General features: G+C 36.1%; 1 long non-coding RNA gene across 1 annotated transcript; it reads right to left on the bottom strand.

Annotated features, from left to right (window-relative positions):
* Nucleotides 1–2,613: 2,613 nt before the first annotated feature.
* On the bottom strand, nucleotides 2,614–11,405 carry LOC137738710 (uncharacterized). Its single transcript, XR_011069048.1, has 6 exons — nucleotides 11,111–11,405; nucleotides 9,876–10,141; nucleotides 6,925–7,159; nucleotides 4,642–4,707; nucleotides 3,911–4,013; nucleotides 2,614–2,838 (listed from the first exon to the last, which is right to left on the bottom strand). It is a non-coding gene; the product is annotated as an uncharacterized lncRNA (long non-coding RNA).
* Nucleotides 11,406–13,930: the final 2,525 nt, after the last annotated feature.

Below are 13,930 nucleotides of genomic sequence, written 5' to 3'. Positions count from 1 at the left end.
ACGTGCTCGTCTTATTCAAGAGCTCACATTGACGGAAAGATTCTGACACCTTAATATCAACTCATTGTCAACTAGGCTTGTTGTATGTTCTAATAGTTGGCATATTCTTAAAAAATTTGAGGTTTTATTATAAAACTAATTGGTAATATAAGGAATAGTTCAAGTACTTGTAAGCATATGCAAAGTCTATCATCTTATCAATGTGAGATTCATTCTCAACACGTCTTTTTATATGTGGTAAATTTTCAAGCCTAATATGTGGATAACACAACTCGGGTGACATGAAGTACGTATGGCCGTCAACTCGGGCGACATCAAGTACGTATGGTTGTTAGGTTTCACATGCGTGACAACACACTCAGATACCATAAAGAAAGTTGAGATTCCACCATAAAACCAAATGATAATATAAATAGTAGCCCAACTACTTATATGCACATACAAAATCCCTCATCTTATCGATATGAGATTTATTTTCAACACATTCGCCGCTAAAGTGGTATCCAAGCTGAGTTCAGAATCGTAAGACAATTTGATTCATATTCGTTGTTTTGTTAGAGCATTAGCACGAGCAACTTGATTTGACTTGTTTGACTTGAAAAAGTTGCAACTCTCTAGCCATTGTTCAAGCTAATTAAAATATGCATAAACCAGAGGAATGAAATTCCATTTATTTATAATTTTCCCTTAATTAACCGGATTATCCCATAATTTGTTGCGGTTGCAATGCAAACTCGTCGTGTTTCCAAGACCATCATTCATGCATGAAGTTTTATTAAACTGCAGACCATGTCTCTCTTCTGTCTCCTTCATTTGCCTTGTTCATAAATGTACCTTATTGTTATTCTATCCTTTTTTTTTTAATGTTATCTTATTCGTAACCAAGTTGTGCATATAAGTTGTTTTACAAAATTCCTAATTGAGACCCGGCAGCCCCTATCCGTAAGCTGCTGTTGACATACCTTTTCAGAGAGATGTCAACATACTTCCTCAAAAGTTATCGACATCTGTTGATAACTATGCAATTAGACTCTAACTACAGCCCACCGATTATTCTACGAAATGCTACACTGAAAAATTTACATATTATTTCATTCTGATTAGATTCAAATTCAATGTAAATATAATATGTTAACTTTGATGCAAGTTGTACGCAAGACCTTTTACATATGAGTAAAGAAAAAAAAATACCAGACCGCAATTCTATGAAAAAGATAGGATAACTAGATATATGGTTATTAATTTTGTATTCAATGCATAATGTAAATAGTAATATAAGATTTATTTCTCCAAGGATGGACGAAACGACAATTGGAAGCAATAATTCCGGATTACTGCAGCCATAACATGCAACACATAACATTGTCATTTAAATAAATTATATAATAAACTGATTCTCACATGATTCACTGACTCCATAGAAGAAAAATTCTAAAGAGATTCTTTCAAAATTAAGATTTTTTATGAACTCTTTGTTACCTTATGTTTTTTTTGCACCATTGCTACGGAAAGCAATGTTAAACTGTGATAGCAGAAATTAAGTTCTTAGAGAGTCTCACTTTGAAAAAGTGTCTTTAGCCTGTAATGTGTTAATACTTAATTAACATGTTAATCATAACTCACAAGTTGATTTCAAACAACTCAATCATGATTCATTCACTAATGTATGATAATGGGGACATATTCTCTGCACCTATAATATTACTATACAGGGATTTACACGAGGTAGGGACTTGGGAAAGGAGGTGGCAGTGGCACCACCACTCCCGCCCCAAATTATGCCGCCGACCCAGCTGAATATCCTTTCCTCCTCCCTCTCTCTCTTGCACTCTGAGGCTGACTCTGAGGAATTGTTTTATTATTCTTTAACGTGCAGATTATTTATATAATTATGTGAAGGAATACAGTAATGTACTCATCACCGGCCGGTAGTTATTAGTTAATACCCTTTCTGCCATACTCCATTATTAAACGCAACAAACTCAGATTCTCTTTTAGGAAACTAGATTATAATCCCTAAATAAGTAATTTTTCACTAAAGTTGGGTATAATATTAAATACTGATTTTGATCCTTTATTAACTTTTTCTTTGTTTTATTTTGAGTTTTATATTTTTAAGAACTTATTTTTATTTTTAAAAAAAAAAAAAAAATTTGCCACCAACTAGTTCTCTTCAAAAAAATAAATAAAGCATCGGTTGTGTAAACAAAGAGAGGAAAAACCACAATGAAATGTTACCATCGGCCCGGTGCGTTGCCGTTGCCGTTGCCGGTGCCGGCCTCCTATCTCCCATTTTGTGAGTCCATCCGTGTGGCTTTTTGTTTTAAAAGTTAATTTCAACAAATGTTTGAATTTTAGTTTTTGGATTTGGTGGAGAGTAATTAAAACATGTAAAATATCCCTCAATCTCGTTGGAAAAAGACATATTGGTGAGACCTGATAAGCTCATTGCGTGGTGAAAATGAAGCGCCACATCTCCAATCCAAGTTCCAGGGACGTCATAGCGTATACGAATGTATTTGAATCGAATTATAAATTTATAAGTCACTTAATTATGGACAATCATGTGATTATTATAGGATTAAGAGCGTCACTTGATTTGCAAAATCATTCATTCCCTTTCATTCCAAAGTTGGTTAACAACGTTGTCTCTATCTTTTCGTTCGGAATATAAGAACTTTTGCACGCAACTATCTGTTTGTATCGCAAGCAGTGGAATGCTCTGGTGGTTATAGGACCTTCCTCCTCAAACTCACAGCATCCCGAATAATCATGTCGAACGATTTAACCTATTATGGTGCTCAATGGGTCCACATGTTACGTTATTGTACTGTGAATCTGCATCATAATATCAAAAAATACGTTAGCTTGTTATATAGGACCTAGCATTAGTCTTTCTAAATGGTTAATCGAATAGACCAATCAACAACTTCACAACTTGACGTTAAACTAATTTTTCTTTGGGTTTTGGGTTTTGGGTTTTGCATGGCTTGTCAATGTTTCCCCCACACAACACATTGTATATGTATATATATCAAAAACAGATAAGGTGCTACTACCTAGTTAGCTGGCTTTCTAATACACAAGCGGATGCGGCTTCAAACAGTAGAAAGCAGTGCTAATCTTTTCCATGAAATTTAACCTAGCCTGTAGTTTTGTGCAATCCAAGTGGCTACTTACAAATGCAAGTAATGTAATCAATCTAGCCCAGATTTTACGAGAAAATATTCAGTAGGGCTGCCGCATTTGGACGGCTCTTAAGGGGGTGAGACTAGTGAGGTCGGATGGGATTACCAAAATACAGTGATTGTGTGCTTCGTGAGACTTGCACACGGTCTGATGCCCCTACACAAAGTTTTCTAATTTGCAGTAGGGCAGTATACGTGAACCGGCTGCCCCTACACAAGTTTTTCTCGGTTTGCAAACACAAACCACCAATTAAACGAGTGAGCTTCAGCAACACTCATATTTTGTTTAGAGTTTATGTAGAATCAACAGACAAGACATCCAAGTGGTTCTTTTCGTAAGAGTAATATGGGCTAAATGCACTAATCAACAAAATCAATAGAGAATTATTAGAGGTCGCACGTCATTTTAGTCATCTGACATTGGACTTGGTAAGATGTCACAAGGTATGCCATTCAACAATTTAAGTTGCACGTATTCAGATATGGGGTTTCAATTAAAAAATTCTAATAAAGGAAAGATTATCAATCGATTAATTAATTCCGGCACATCAATGCCGTCTCCACATTGTTAGATTTACTTTTATTATTATCTCTATATAATTCTTTCAAGATAAGGCTGACTGGCTGTGATTGTGATGTATGCCCAAACAATTTTCAAATATGTGAGATGCCTCCCCATTACCAGAGGAGAAAGAAAAAAAAATTGAACAACTTGTTATTACCTGTGATTTATTCACAACGTCCTCTTCTTTCCAGCAAAAGGAGGCAGCTTATGGCTTCTCAGTTATGATAGCAATCCACTGGTAAAATCCATGGCAGAATTCCCTAAATCATCACACAAAGGCGCACCTTAGTAATTTTACATATGACTCATTTGACTACTTTTGGCATACTCAAAGCAAACAAAGTAATAGAAGACTTGGCCATAGTCACAGTTAGCTACAACAATATGCTTCCCTCTCTACACCCAAGTTCGAATCCCCCTCCCCACAGTATATATTAGATTAGAAAATCGATCAAATACAAATAAAAGAAAAAACAAAGTAATAATGCATGTTCCTTTCCTAACCCATACCTGCTAGTATTTGATAAAAAGAACGATCTAGTTTTGTGCACAATCTATTTAGCAAAATGTGCTTGGTGTGCCAGACACAATGTCTCCAACTCTAATAGAAAAATTGAAAGGGTTCCTCATGTTTCCATTAGAATCGGGCACGCCACGTTAGGGATACATAGAAAACACTCCTGATTTTAGTTCATTTAAATGACATTAATATTTGTAGTTTTATAGACTTTCAAATGAACGACAAAATGACTGCAATAGGATAAATAGTTCTCAAAATAGATGCTAGAAATAAAATTAAATAACAGAGACCGATTCATTGGTGTTGTTTCCATATTCATATAGACTTTCTTTCCTGTTTCTTATATTTGAGAACAAACCAACTAGTACCTTCCACCCCATTTCCTCTTTATAATTCAGCTGCCAATAGGAATCAAGTCCTCAGTTTGATTGAATCTACATATACAAGAGAAACAGTCTTAGTCTTCGGATCAAAGACATCAACGTGCGTATAAACAATGACTCAAAAGAACGGTCTCTGTTCAGTTTTAGCTTTTAGATTCAAAAGAAACGTCAAAGTTCAAAAGTTCTAGATTTGTAGAAAATATGAAAAAAGCAGCTTATAAAGGCAGGACCCGGGTCACAGTAGGGTCTTATGTGGAAAATTTTCAGAGTTGCAGAAGTTGACCCTATAAAATCTCCACTACTTTAGTGGGGTAAGAATTTTTCTGCGAGGCTATATTATTGGAGAAGTTTGAGATGCATACTAACACAGATGATCAACACACATAATATAATCAACAAAAAGCGAGATAAAAGAAGCTTCTGAATTTGACAAACTAATCAAGTAGTAACCATCACAAGAAAAACAACAGGAAAAGAATACTACAAACAGAAATCTTGCAAAGGGTTTCCGTATCCAGCTCTACAAAAATTTCTCTATGGTGCTAGTTAATGTGATTTTAGGTGCAGCACCAATTATCGTGTCCCTTCTCTCACCGACGATGAAAATCATGATAGTTGGGGCACTCCGAATGCCATGTTTGGGAGAAGGACTTGCATGGCACGGGTTCACCGCCACATGGCGTCCCATGCCAATAATATAAGGACATGTATTAGTTTTTTTCCACATGTCACTATATCAAATAAGAACAAAATATCATTTCCAATCACATATGAATAAATTTGAGACCCTTTCTTTCATTTATTCACCATTTTAGTGTAAAAATTTGCAATTTTAAACAAATCACGTGTGACAAACCTCACATTACTTCATCTGAAGTCTAAAGACCTGTAAAAATTAATTTGAGACCTCTGACTTTCTACAATGGATCAGGTGATGCTGAAAATTTCAAAGGGTAAATTCAATTCCGAATTTATTGGTACCGTGATTTAAGAGATGTGATATGTTAAAAAATGATGAGATAAATTTTGATGGAGAACAACTCATCATATATTTGAATACTTGATCAAATGACTTCAAACTCATATATAATAATCACGAGAGATTAAATTCCAACCGCATCTTCTTTCATGTCCTTTAAACCCAACAAGTATGACTTTTCACCACCATAAAGGCCAGATGACATGCTAATTATTGCATTTGGCACAGTGGTAGAAAATATTTTTGTCAGGTTGCATTGTGGGAATTGATTGGAGGCTATCGATTTTAAATGAGGAAATATGTTTGACAAAAGAAGCTTCCGATTAAGTAGGACAAAGACAACACAACTTATAAGAAATTTTCATCTAGAAACACCCACTGGAAAGTTGATAAATTGAGAAATCGATTGCATACAATGCCTTCCAAAAACTGCGAAAGCAATGTAAGGCATCTGCTACACAAATGCACATACAAAATATATGTATACTAAATCAATGTATGCACAATTGCACATTAAATTTTTTATGTAGAAATTTACTGAAATTATATTTTAAAAAAAAAAATTCCAGCATGTAAATGGTACACATTTATCTTATCAAATAGGAATTTACCATAATATATGCTAGCTTTTTTTAAATATCATTAAACACATGCATCACACAAGTACTAAGCCAGTTGATTGATGAAACTAAGAAGTCATAACTTCAGGGTATATTTGAAATACACAGATTTGAACGTCAAAAGTTTACATGTAATGCTTCCTTTAAACCAACCATCAAGGAAAGATCTGAATTGCCAAATGGAAGCAGAATCATTTGTCTATGTGTGGGTTTGTACTAACTAGTATGTATTTTCGGGCCAGTTTCTCTACCGATACTTTCATTTATTGGCAGTTCTAAGAAGCAGACAATATACTTTAAACTCTCAATGACTAAGGTTCCCCAAAATCTAATGGTTTGCTTGTTCCTAATCCAACCTGCATGAAGGACCATCCCTATTACAGACTCTCTTGGATAGTGAATGGGATTAATCTCTTTAAGATCCTAAATGATCTCAAACACCATCTTCATCTTAACATGGTCATCTTAGTGATAAAACGTTCATGCACATCTTCATCAAAACATGGAAAATTTTCCATGCTATGTAGCATTAAATGCTACGAGCATTTGATGGCCTGGATTGGTTTGGGTTATTGCTTTTATTATGGTCCCATGAATCCAGACCATTCAATGCTCGTAGCATTGAAATGGAACCCAAAACATGACTATTTAATGAGAAAGAATACTTACATTTAGCGAAGTGGGAGACATAAGTTCCACGGGGTTTTCTACCAACAAACCCATATTTTCTCATGGACAATGAGAGCATCCACTTATTTCCAACCTTCGCAACTCTTATTTGACACAAACCTAAGGAAGGTAAGTTGGATTGGCCCACAGCCTGCCTGACCCAAATGTTGGACTTGAATTGGTCTTTGAGCATCAACTTGCCCAAGTTATCCTTGCCTCAGCCATTGAGAAAGTCCTACAACAGAGTTATCGCAATTTCCATTACAACTTAGGAAAGAGACAAATCTCAGAGGATGGAAATAGACCTTTTCTGGTTCGGGGAATGTTTGGGGGTTGCATAGTACATAAAAAATACGTATGGTTACATGCACCTTTCTTATCTGTTTCTGCATTCTCTACAGACAGAAGGATACATGCACAATACATACATACATAGAAAACACTCCTGATTTGAGTTCATTTAAATGACATTAATATTTGTAGTTTTATAGACTTTCAAATGAACGACAAAATGACTGCAATAGGATAAATAGTTCTCAAAATAGCTGCTATAAATGAAATTAAAGAACAGAGACCAATACATTGGTGTTGTTTCCATATTCATATAGACTTTCTTTCCTGTTTCTTATATTAGAGAACAAACCAACTAGTTCCTTCCACCCCATTTCCTCTTTATAATTCAGCTGCCAATAGGAATCAAGTCCTCAGTTTGATTGAATCTATATATACAAGAGAAACAGTCTTAGTCTTCAGATCAAAGACATCAGCGTGCGTATAAACAATGACTCAAAAGAACGGTCTCTGTTCAGTTTTAGCTTCTAGATTCAAAAGAAAAGTCAAGTTCAAAGAGTTCTAGATTTGTAGAAAATATGAAAAAAGCAGCTTATAAAGGCAGGACCCGGGTCATAGTAGGGTCTTATGTGGAAGATTTTCAGAGTTGCAGAACTTGACCCTATAAAATCTCTACTACTTTAGTGGGGTAAGAATTTTTCTGCGAGGCTATATTATTGGAGAAGTTTGAGATGCATACTAACACAGATGATCAACACACATAATATAATCAACAAAAAATGAGATAAAAGAAGCTTCTGAATTTGAAAAACTAATCAAGTAGTAACCATCACAAGAAAAACAACAGGAAAAGAATACTACAAACAGAAATCTTGCAAAGGGTTTCCGTATCCAGCTCTACAAAAATTTCTCTATGGTGCTAGTTAATGTGATTTTAGGTGCAGCACCAATTATCGTGTCCCTTCTCTCACCGACGATGAAAATCATGATAGTTGGGGCACTCCGAATGCCAAGTTTGGGAGAAGGACTTGCATGGCACGGGTTCACCGCCACATGGCATCCCATGCCAATAATATAAGGACATGTATTAGTTTTTTTTCCACATGTCACTATATCAAATAAGAACAAAATATCATTTCCAATCACATATGAATAAATTTGAGACCCTTTCTTTCATTTATTCACCATTTTAGTGTAAAAATTTGCAATTTTAAACAAATCACGTGTGACAAACCTCACATTGATATACTTCATCTGAAGTCTAAAGACCTTTAAAAATTAATTTGAGATCTCTGACTTTCTACGATGGATCAGGTGATGCTGAAAACTTCAAAGGGTAAATTCAATTCCGATTTTAGTGGTAATGTGATGTAAGAGATGTTAAAAAATGATGAGATAAAATTTGATGGAGAACAACTCATCATATATTTGAATACTTGATCAAATGACTTCAAACTCATATATAATAATCACGAGAGATTAAATTCCAACCGCATCTTCTTTCATGTCCTTTAAACCCAACAAGTATGACTTTTCACCACCATAAAGGCCAGATGACATGTAATTATTGCATTTGGCACAGTGGTAGAAAATATTTTTGTCAGGTTGCATTGTGGGAATTGATTGGAGGCTATCGATTTTAAATGAGGAAATATGTTTGACAAAAGAAGCTTCCGATTAAGTAGGACAAAGACAGCACAACTTATAAGAAATTTTCATCTAGAAACACCCACTGGAAAGTTGATAAATTGAGAAATCGATTGCATACAATGCCTTCCAAAAACTGCAAAAGCAATGTAAGGCATCTGCTACACAAACGCACATACAAAATATATGTATACTAAATCAATGTTGCACAATTGCACATTAAATTTTTTATGTAAAAATTTACTGAAATTATATTTTTAAAAAAATTCCAGCATGTAAATGGTACACATTTATCTTATCAAATAGGAATTTACCATAATATATGCTAGCTGTTTTTAAATATCATTAAACACATGCATCACACAAGTACTAAGCCAGTTGGTTGATGAAACTAAGAAGTCATAACTTCAGGGTATATTTGACAGGATACACAGATTTGAACGTCAAAAGTTTACATGTAATGCTTCCTTTAAACCAACCATCAAGGAAAGATCTGAATTGCCAAATGGAAGCATAATCATTTGTCTATGTGTGGGTTTGTACTAACTAGTATGTATTTTAGGGCCAGTTTCTCTACCGATACTTTCATTTATTGGCAGTTCTAAGAAGCAGACAATATACTTTAAACTCTCAATGACTAAGGTTCCTCAAAATCTAATGGTTTGCTTGTTCCTAATCCAACCTGCATGAAGGACCATCCCTATTACAGACTCTCTTAGATAGTGAATGGGATTAATCTCTTTAAGATCCTAAATGATCTCAAACACCATCGTCATCTTAACATGGTCATCTTAGTGATAAAACATGCATGCACATCTTCATCAAAACATGGAAAATTTTCCATGCTATGTAGCATTAAATGCTACGAGTATTTGATGGCCTGGATTGGTTTGGGTTATTGCTTTTATTATGGTCCCATGAATCCAGACCATTCAATGCTCGTTGCATTTAATGCTACGTAGCATTGAAATGGAACCCCAAAACATGACTATTTAATGATAAAGAATACTTACATTTAGCGAAGTGGGAGACATACGTTCCACGGGGTTTTCTACCAACAAACCCATATTTTCTCATGGACAATGAGAGCATCCACTTTGTATAAAAGTTGTTAGTCCAGCCTGCCCACATTTCCAACCTTCGCAACTCTTATTTGACACAAACCTAAGGAAGGTAAGTTGGATTGGCCCACAGCCTGCCTGACCCAAATGTTGGACTTGAATTGGTCTTTGAGCATCAACTTGCCCAAGTGATCCTTGCCTCAGCCATTGAGGAAGTCCTACAACAGAGTTATCGCAATTTCCATTACAACTTAGGAAAGAGACAAATCTCAGAGGATGGAAATAGACCTTTTCTGGTTCGGGGAATGTTTGGGGGTTGCATAGTACATAAAAAATACGTATGGTTACATGCACCTTTCTTATCTGTTTCTGCATTCTCTACAGACAGAAGGATATATGCATAATACATACATACATACATATATATATATATATATTAACTTATCGTTGATTAAGGAATGCCAATGCATAGAAACACCTCTATCTAGATTTACTAATTTTGACAAAAAGGACTGGGACAATACATCAGTATTCAAACTCTGTTTGCTTCCTAAGTTGGCAAGGGTTGAAAATAGCTTATCATTCATAATCTGTCAAAAGATAGGAATTATGAAACTTGCACAATAATATCAAACATAATAAGAGAACACTCTCGTATCAAAGCCCGATACATAATTTTGTTTTACTATTGATACTATTAAGCGGAAAATTCTTCAAACGCAATCAACTTTAGATAATAACACTTACAATCGGATATTTCATTTGATCACGACTTGCTCCACTTTATGGTCCGAAGCAAGGGTGAAAATATTGAAAATTGTTACAACTTATGAAATGGGGGTGACATTTTTGTTTAGGTACAGATAATCAGCCCATAATTTGTATGTTTTATAGGGGCCACTTAATTGAACTATCCATAGAAATAATGACATAAAATTGTCAAAGGTCCATTTAGCAGCGCTTAGGAATGGACAATGGAGCAAAGATGCAGCCAATCAAGCAAAACGACAGCGCATAAAGCTAATATCAATCCCTAAAATCCCTTTCAATTTTCTTTCTTGTTTTTATTGTGCTACATTACTTCCAAAACACCATAACACACCATCAAACCAAAATAACACGACTAAAAGAATCAACATTTTTAATAGGAAACTTAAATGCGCGCGCGGGGGGAGGGGGACGCTTACCATCGATAGTGGTGTCCTAAGCGTGGGAAACAATGGCGACAGCTGATGGATTACGCCGGGCTTTTAGAAAATGGAGGAAGCGAGCGATTTTTTTGTGAGGCAGTCAGCCCTCAAGCCCATGAATTCCGGCAACGCACCCACCGTGACATGACCGGCGTCCGGCAATATGAAGTTGGAGCCGAAGAATATATAGCGATTGATTCATTTATGGTCGACATTGAAGAGAGAAATGTGTGGATCGACATTGGAGAGAGATGAACGTCGGATGTGGGAGTGTGTTGAGTAAGGCATGAAAGGAAAGTGTTGGATGATATGACGGGGGATAGGAAAGGGAGAATACCGTTTTATACTCTCATATTTGAGCGGCCCAACAGCAAAACTTAAAGTTTATCTCCAACCGAGGGTTAACCTGATGGCTCGTTTTAACCTTCTAGTTCTTCTTCAAGAAGTTGCTATTTTAATAAATAGTGCATGGTCATATTTCTTACCATCTCCAACCGAGAGTCATATGACCCGTTTTAACCCTGTAACTAAAAACTATATCCAACCAAAAGCTACAGGGCTAAATATAATTTATTATTTAAATTCAAAAACTACAACAACTTAAATTTTAAAAACACAACTTATATATTTCAAGTCAAATGTGAGAGGTTTTATTTAGAGTATAAAAAAATAATAATAATAAAAAGGGGAAGTGGGTGGGAGAGTCCCACATAGGCTGTGGGAGAGGAAGTAGGAAAAAAAAACGGAAGTGGGTGGGAGAGTCCCACATTAGGTGTCCCACATTAGGTGTGGGAGATGAAGTAGAGAAAAAAAAGGAAGTAGGAAAAAAAAACGGAAGTGGGTGGGAAAGTCCCACATTGGGTGTGGGAGATGAAGTAGAGAGAAAAAAAAAAAAAAAGAGGAAGTGGGTGGGAGTCCCACATCGGCTAAAGCCTATAAAAAGAACACCCAAACATTCAACCAAACATACTTTCCAGGCCTATAATTAAACAAATTTTTTTAAAAATAAAAAATTCAAATATAACGACTAACTGACCGTTGCTTTTTGAATTCTAGCCCAGCTCGGGGCCGGTTGGCTAGCTCATTTGGGCCGCTTGGTTGGCCCTTTGGCCCTTTCTTGTCTAGTGGGGCCCACAAGCCATTTGGGATGTGGTATCCCTCTTCTGTCCCTCTCCCCACTCGCACTCGTCTTGTCCCTTACCTTTGTCCCTCTTTCTGTTTCAAAACCCCCTCTCTTCTTCAACCCAAACCCTAACCCTAATTCCCCAATTTCAAATAGAAAAACCCAATTCCCCCCAAACCCTAACCCTAAATTTCAAATCTCCAAGCCAATTTCAAACAGAAAACCTCAATTCCAGGTCCTCTTCTTAGGGCAATTTCAAATCTCCATAGTTGAGGAAATGCTGCAAACAGACTTGCAGCCATTGCAGGTCCTTTTCTTGGGGCTTTCCTTGGCACCGCCGGTGGGGGATTCACCGCCTTCATTAGAAGAAGCATCGGCGGCCTTGCTGTTGTCCTCCCACTTGAGGGGTTTGTTGAGCGTAGAAGGAATGTAATTGATCAAACCCTTCTAAACGAAGCTGATGTCGCCAACTAGAGACTTGCGGGCCTCTGTGAAGGTAAGCTTCCGAGAAGGGTTGACGACCTTGGATTCGGCGACGATGGTGTTGTGGTAGTACTTGTAGAGGCTAGGGTTTTTCGAAAAGGATTGAGAATCGAAGAACTCGGGAGGAATTGGACCTCACAGTGGTGGATGTGGTCCGGCGAAAACCAACTGGAATAGCTGAGGACATGGATGACGTCAGCATCAGAGGTGGGATGCAGTTAAGGGTGGCTGAGAGCAGTGGTGGTAAGAGTCTTGGGATTGGCAGGGATCAGAAGAGGAGTGGGTGAGGGTTTGGATGGGGTGTTGGAGGAAGAGAGGTCTTGGGCCTCTGTTTAGGTCGAAGATCTTCGAAGGAAATAGGTAGGGGACAGGAAAAGGTAAGGGATGAGGGTGGGTCCCACATTTTCTTAATAATTTTTTTAAATGATTTCTATATTTATTAGTTTTTTTTTTTGTTGAAATAGATATAGATATATATATATATATATATATATATTAGTATTTAATTAATTTTTTTAATTTAGTTGGGTAAGGATATGGTTCCCACACCTGCCAGCTCATAACTTAACAGTCAAACTTAACAGAAAACTAACGAAGTATGACATTGAAACGAATTTGTAAGATGAGGTATGACACTGTCATTTTTCAAATATGAAGTATGAGATTGTCTTTCGACCCATAGTTGAGGTAGTTTTTTGTAATTTACCCTCTATTATTTTAAGTTTGTTCTTTAATTTTATTGGTTAATTGAATTAAACTACTATATTAAAATAAGATTTCCGGACATATTTTGAGTGTCACTTATCACTAAATGTTGTTTTAAGTTTCATGTTGATAAATATTTTAATTTTGCTTGCATCTTAACAACTTAGACATTAAAATGAAGTAAGATAGTATTGAAGGGTGAAAAAGATGTGAGAAGGGGTGTAGAAATGGCTTAGGTAATTATTGGAAAAAAAAAAAAGATTTTAATTGTTTTTTTTTTTTTTTAATTTCGTCTTAAAAAAAAAGCTACATAACGTCAACTAACAGCATAGCTAGGCCTAACTTTTCGGGCTGACTGGCTGGCTATCTTTGACCAACCCGTGGCCATTTGGCTGGATTTTAGCCCAGCATTTTATTGGAGATTTTATGTCAAAATGGCTATATTTTAGGTTATGATCCTTTGACCGGCCTAGTTTGAGATGGCCTTAATGGAAAGAACACTGTCA

The sequence above is a fragment of the Pyrus communis genome, chromosome 7 (genome assembly GCF_963583255.1).
Source record: "Pyrus communis chromosome 7, drPyrComm1.1, whole genome shotgun sequence".
NCBI lineage: Eukaryota > Viridiplantae > Streptophyta > Magnoliopsida > Rosales > Rosaceae > Pyrus > Pyrus communis.
The sequence above is the reverse complement of the archived record's forward strand: the minus strand, read 5'-3'. Positions and strand labels throughout refer to the sequence as shown.